The following is a 6,712-nucleotide window of genomic DNA, read 5'->3' on the forward strand; positions in this document are numbered from 1 at the left end:
AGCTTCAGAATACCCCTTTTAGGAGGCTAATTTATTTACCCAATTTTAGCGACAAATGAGAGAGAGCCGAAAGATTTTATGACAAAGTCCAGTGCTGCGCTCGCTACAGTAACCCACCAAGATGGTCTGCACCTTTCGCAACAAATCGCGAAAGACGACACGGAAGGAAATGATATGCAATCACAAATGCCGTACATATGATTTCTTTCCTTTTTTATTCCACCTGTTACAACTGGTTCTTTCTACCACGAAGGCTATAACACTACAATCAAGATACAAACAGCTAGAGACGGTAATGATGCTGCTCTCTAACTCTAGTAAATCGGCAGCAAACACCTAGATACGGATCGATTGAAAGATAGCGATTACGTTAGCGTTAGTGGTTATGCGGTTTAGTTTTTAAGTAAGCGTTGTTTTACCCACTGTCAGGCTGTGTGTGCGTGGTTGGGTGTTTCTTGTTGTTTTAAAGGTACTACAAGGTGTAAAGAACACTAACGAATGGGTGCTAAAGGAGGGCAAGCGACAAGCGACAGGCTTACACGAGCCTGTTTGTAATAATGTGCAATCAAGAGAGGAAACCAAGCGCTCTCCTCCATCTGTAAACTAGACGAGGAGGGTTAGGAATCGTTAATTAGTTTAAGTTTCGTACAGTTAGCTCAACGTATGTTTTGTTTTTAGAAATTAATTTAAAAACGATACAGTCTCCCCCACAGTCTGTTGCGTGTGTGTAGTTGTTGTTAAACTTAAAGAAAGAGATTAATTTTTCCTACTTTTTTCCCCTATTTTTACCCACCCTTCTCCTGTCTCCCATCGTTGTCCAAACTTCTCCTTTTTCTGTCCGTTTTCCGTTTCCGCGCATCGGACAAACGTAACTTAATCAACCCGCAAAGCAATCGAACGACCCGGGTACGGGGAAATAGTATTTTTGCTCAATCAAAACAACCGAACGCTCGTTGCCGGTTTTTCGTTTATCGCAACTATCGTTTGCAAACGATGTGCAATAATTCGTTCTCGGTGTATGACGGTTGCGAAGACAAACATCAACCACAGGATTCAATCACGTGTTGTATTCATGTATTTATTAATTACTAGCTTCATAAGTAGACTAATTTGTGCGCGCATCCTGTGGCCACTGGTGGTGTTTGTGTGTGTGTGTGTGCGAGTTCCTCTTTGGAGAAGTAAAATATTTTCCGGGTGTACTTTTTTTCGCTACAGCAATGGCGGCTAGCACCTTCATCGTCGTAAATCACTGTGGGAGCGAACCGCTCCTGGAAAATCTATTCCCACCTTTAATATACACAACAACAACGTTAACCCTTAACGAGAAAACTTACTTAACTAAAGAAGTCAACAACAAAAACCGAACCGAGCGCGGATGTGTGCAAAAAAAAAGCTAAATGTGAGTTAGGAATGCGATAGTGAAAGTGTGTTTTATTTAGTGGTGCGTGTGGTTAAAAGAACAAAAAAACAAAGCAAACGATATAAAACCGGACACAAGCGAGAAACATAATACACACGTGTGTGTGTGTTTCCGTGTGGTAAATTACGACAATATTTAATGGTTGCGTTAGAAAGGCAGGCGTGCTCGAGGTGCGCAGCATTAAAAAGGTGTTGGGAAGGTTGCGAACGAATTGAACATATCTCGATATCGGCGCAGGAGATCAGATGTTTTTTTGTATTGTTAAAATCAGCAAATGGTGGCTCTAAATTTGCTTTTCCAATTTCTCAGATTACTCCCCTCCCAACGAACTTCTTCGTTCTTCCCTCTCAGTGTTGTAAAGGGGTGGCATATGTCTGCCCTGGTCCGATTTTAGTGCAATCAAGCTAAAATACCCTTTCCCGTTTACCGGTGCATTTTTGTGTGAGTTTGACATGCGCTTTGACAGATTTGCCCGGTTAAAGATTATTAGCTCTGCTTTAGATTAGTGATGGTAGTGTATTGATAGTTTAGTACGGTAAACCGAAGCCCTAGAGAGCAAAGGAAAGGAAGAAGACATCGCCTATTCCGCTACACTTAATTTCCAATTTGAGTAGCATCGGTCGGTGGCTTGTCGAAGTTTGTGGCAAATTTCTACACCTAAACCCACAGAAAAATGAAAAAAGCATCCAAGTCAAATTAAATGCCTCCAGTGAAGTCTTCGATAACGCCGAAGCAGCTGATGGAGCAACATTATTGTGAAGATACAAAAAAAAGTAAATGCAAACCAGACACAATTAGTGTCTCGTTGTGTATGTGTGTTTGCTTGTGAGTATTGATGGAAAGGAAAGCAAAACTCACACACAAATAAGAATGATTGATATACTAAATAGCATTATTGTATTAAAGGAAAAATTAAGATGAATTCTAAGCAAAAATAGGCTAAATGTTAGTACTAAAACGGTAAAAAGAAAAGAAACTTATTAAAGGAAAATAGAAAAAAATGGGAGAAAGAAAGTAAGAAGCAGAAACAAAGAAACAAGTTGAGCAAATCAGTAAAAAATCAACGCTTGACTCTCATTACAAACAGATAACACACATGGCAAATACTAGACAAAATGACCAATAGAGAAACAAACATACAACAAAAGAATAAAAGGAGTAAAACGCCAAAACGAGATGAAAACCTGCATTAAAAATAGAGAGACAACATTCTGACGCCAACACTTTTTTCCCCAAACTTCAACTCTCCAACTCTCTCTATGCGCAATGCCAGTGCTTTGTGGCACCCGCCACAAAATCCCTTCCAACGCCAATGCCATGTTTGGGAAGGTTCCGGTTTGACCGAGAACACACACGCGGTTTTGGATGCCGTGTGTGAAGAAAAAAGGGCCAGAAAAAAAAACCCGGCAAGTGTCAATTATTTTTCTCTATAAAAAAAAGCAAACAGCAAATGCTGCATCAAAATACACACACACAAACTACACAAAGGAAGCAACAAAAATGTATGTGCCTACGGAACTTCGGAACACGAATTTCAGCACTCACCACCACCTTCTCGCAGTCGAAGAAAACAAAAGAGCGGAAAACACGAGTCAAAATACGTTTACAGAACTCTCTGACATTGAATCCTTCACTCGAAACTCGCTAAAGATCAGGCAATTAAACAGACACACACTTAGTACACACCAAAATGAAATGGATTGGCACTGGAACCTGGTATAGTGTTTCGGTAGCTTGGTTCATTTCGACCCGTAGAACCCCCTGCCCAGCAAGCACGACAAACGACGGAAAGAAGGACAGAATGACGTGCCAAAAGAGAGAATCAGATGGACAGTAACCGAGTATGTATGAAACTGTTTGGTTTGCGGCTTGTGAAGAAAGTTAGCTAATTTTAATAGGGAAAAAAAGGTGACGCATATAGAACAGCAAAGCAAGGGGTAGCAAATTTTTAGCAAACTTGTTGTAAGAGTATGTGAGTGTGTGTGCACGCGAGCGCAAGCGTTCACCAAAACAAGATGGCGCCAACGGCGTGTGGCTGATACTTTGTTGATTTGCTTGGTGAGTTTATTTTGCTCCCGTTTTAACCTATCATTCAATTATGTAAATCCTTCTTGTTCCTACTCTGCCAACTACACGCGCTGGAACATTCAAGCAAACAAAATCAAACAGATCACAAACACAACGAAATCAACCGTTTCCGTTCCATCTCAGTTTCTGTTGGTAGATTGTAATTGAAATTGAAGCGATTGAAATGGTCCGTTGGAAAAGTGAATGGCAAGAGTGTGTAAAGTTAGAATAGTTATTGAAAGTCGGCAAGTCGAAAGAGGGAAGGCTGCGCTGATGTGCTCTCGCTTCGATAGAAGCTGTCAAAATGTTGACACTTTTGACAGCTTGCTGTGAGTGAAAGCAATAGTAAACATTTTGACAGCCCCGATTTGACAAGCAGCCGTTGAAACATCGAAGTGAATAGACAACAATACGCGACACAAACACTTACATGCACACGAACACTAACAGAAGGACACTATAGCAAACATCAACACGCACATATACACAAACAGAGAAGAGCAAACAGAACAACATGTGGTCATAGTTCAGTGTGCCAATAAGGGACAAAGAAAAACAAAAAACACACACAGCAAAAAGAACAGTAAAGAGAATCCTTAAGTAAGCCGCCAAAAAAATATCGAAAGCGCGAGATTAACGTTTAAAAAAGAGAACGGAAACAAAAACAAAGCAAAAGCAGGCAAAGAACGAGCAAACAAACACGAAAACTAACAAACAAACAAACAAAAAAAGAAGTAAGTAAGATAAAGTAAATAAATTATCTGAATCTAAGAGAGAAACAAATAAATCTAGAACAAAACATATCGTTTGCGAGAATAATACTCTTTATCTTTATCTCCTGGCGCGCGGAAAACGGTGGAAAAAACGGTGCTCACTACTTCTACTACTGCTGCTACTACTTCTACCACCATTTACCACCAACAACACCACCACTACTACTATCATTACTACTACTATCACTACTACTACTACTACTATAACCACTACTATCGCTGCTACAGCTGCAAAAGCGCGCCGTTAGCATACACGTATACATACATACAGTACATTGAGGAAATACATTTAATACAATACATAAACAATGCATACATGCGTACAAAAGACGTACATTTACATTATAGATGGATTTCGGTGGCAGCAAAAAGTAAGATAGAAAACGATGGCAGTAAATGGTCAAAATTGTAGTGAATCGTAACCCATGAGAATAGCATACACTTCTCCCTCATGCGATGTGTAGACGTTCTGATGGGAATATTAGAAGCCCAACCAATACCAAACACACACCATCATTTCGTTTTGGGAAACCCTTTCGGGAAACAAATAACAAAAAACGTTGGAATAAACTACTGCACCAGTGTAGTTGGGGCTAGAGGAAGGAATGGTTCTCCTGCTAAATACATGATTAACATAAATGTTACACACTTAAATATACATGCTACACACCACGTACACACTAAACGTGTCACCCAGTTACACCATACAGAACAAGAAAGAGGAAAAAAAGAAAACACTAATTAAACACATAAAGAAACGAGAGGATGTAAAACACACACTAAAGCGATAAGGAAGACAGGACGTAGTAGAACCATAGCGACTAATAGTAGTTAAAATGGGTGGAGGTACTTGAAAAACGGAAGTAGAAAAAAGAGCAAGAGAGGAAAGAGACAGAGAGCTAAAACTTGTGGTGTAATTTAATAAGTAGAGTAGAGACACAGGAAGCAAACGAGAACACAACATTCGCAAAAAAGCTCGCTCTGTTTGCCTGGTACAATAACACTGTAGTAGTATTACCCGAACGATCCAGTAGAGTTTGTTTGCAAAAGCCGAGCCGTGTGAGTTCCAGAAAACATACAAAACACCCAACTCAACACAACTCAAACACAGTATAAACGAAACGATAAAGTAACACATTGCATTAACGCGTATCACGTACCAGATAAATGTTGCTGTAGTAGAAACAGAATAGCAAAAGCGAAACGGCAGAGCGATCAATTATAAAGGAAACAATGTCAGGAGAGCATAATGTCATATCTAAGATTGGTGATAGAAGTAACACAACATCCAGTTATTACAAACACACTACACTACACACACACACTAACACAGTACACGCTCGTTGTGAATGTGTTTTGGTACAACAGTGTTGTCACTGTTCAGTTTCATTGTAGCACAACACCGGATTTTTGTTTGTTATTTTCGCATGCGAACATTTTGCAAATCATAAAGCCGACAAACTATTTAACTGAAAAAAACGACAAACAAAACCACCCAAACCAACAATCACCAATATGATTAAACATATAGTTTATTTTTCATTTCCCTGCATGCAAACAGAAACAACAACAAAACAAAACAAAAAAACAATGAACAGTGACACAAAATACGGTGTAAATGCATAACATAAAATCAGATAAAAAACGAAACATCAATACAGATTACAACAGAAATGCAGCAGCAGCAGAAGCAGGTAAACATAAAGCAAGAATACAAATACATAACAAAAAAAAATTGCTACTAGATTTGCTAGAAACGTATAAATTAATATACCCCCCACTCTCTTACATGTAAAACAAAAAAAAAGTACATTAATACACGCATTATACATTTAAACACTGATGAAAAAAGAGAAAAAAAACAAACACAAAACAAAACTTGTTTCTTTTACATTTTTTCGTTCGTACTCGTTCGTGTCTATCGTTTTCCTTTGTCACGTTTTCAAATCCTTATACCGTTGCTGTTGTCTCCGGGATCTGGTTCCATTTGTTCGATCGTGGTTTGAGAAATTATTATGTTTTGTTCATTTTCGCTTTTGGGCTTTGTTCTTTTTGTTGTTTATGTTCACATTATGTTATGTTTTCATTATGTTTCCGTTTTTTTTTGTTTAAAAGTTGTGCAATGTTGGTTTTCTTGTTCACGTTTTATATACTATATAAGTTTAATGCTTTATGTTATATATTTATGTATGTTATTTGTCCAATATTATCGACTGTTTTCTTCATTGTTTTAATGATTTTATTTTTTTTTATTTCATTTTTATTACATTAACGAACGTGTACCGAAAATTCCGAAAACTGAGTCGAACGAGAGCTACACTACAGCCACCAAACGTAACACTGAACAATGTCACCATCACATCAACAACAGCGCTTCCACCATCAGGTTAGAATAGCAAACAGTTACACTACACCGTGTTGTCCGTCTTGTTCGTTTGTCTGTCCTGTGTCT

The sequence above is a fragment of the Anopheles moucheti genome, chromosome 2 (genome assembly GCF_943734755.1).
Source record: "Anopheles moucheti chromosome 2, idAnoMoucSN_F20_07, whole genome shotgun sequence".
Taxonomy (NCBI): Eukaryota; Metazoa; Arthropoda; class Insecta; order Diptera; family Culicidae; genus Anopheles; species Anopheles moucheti.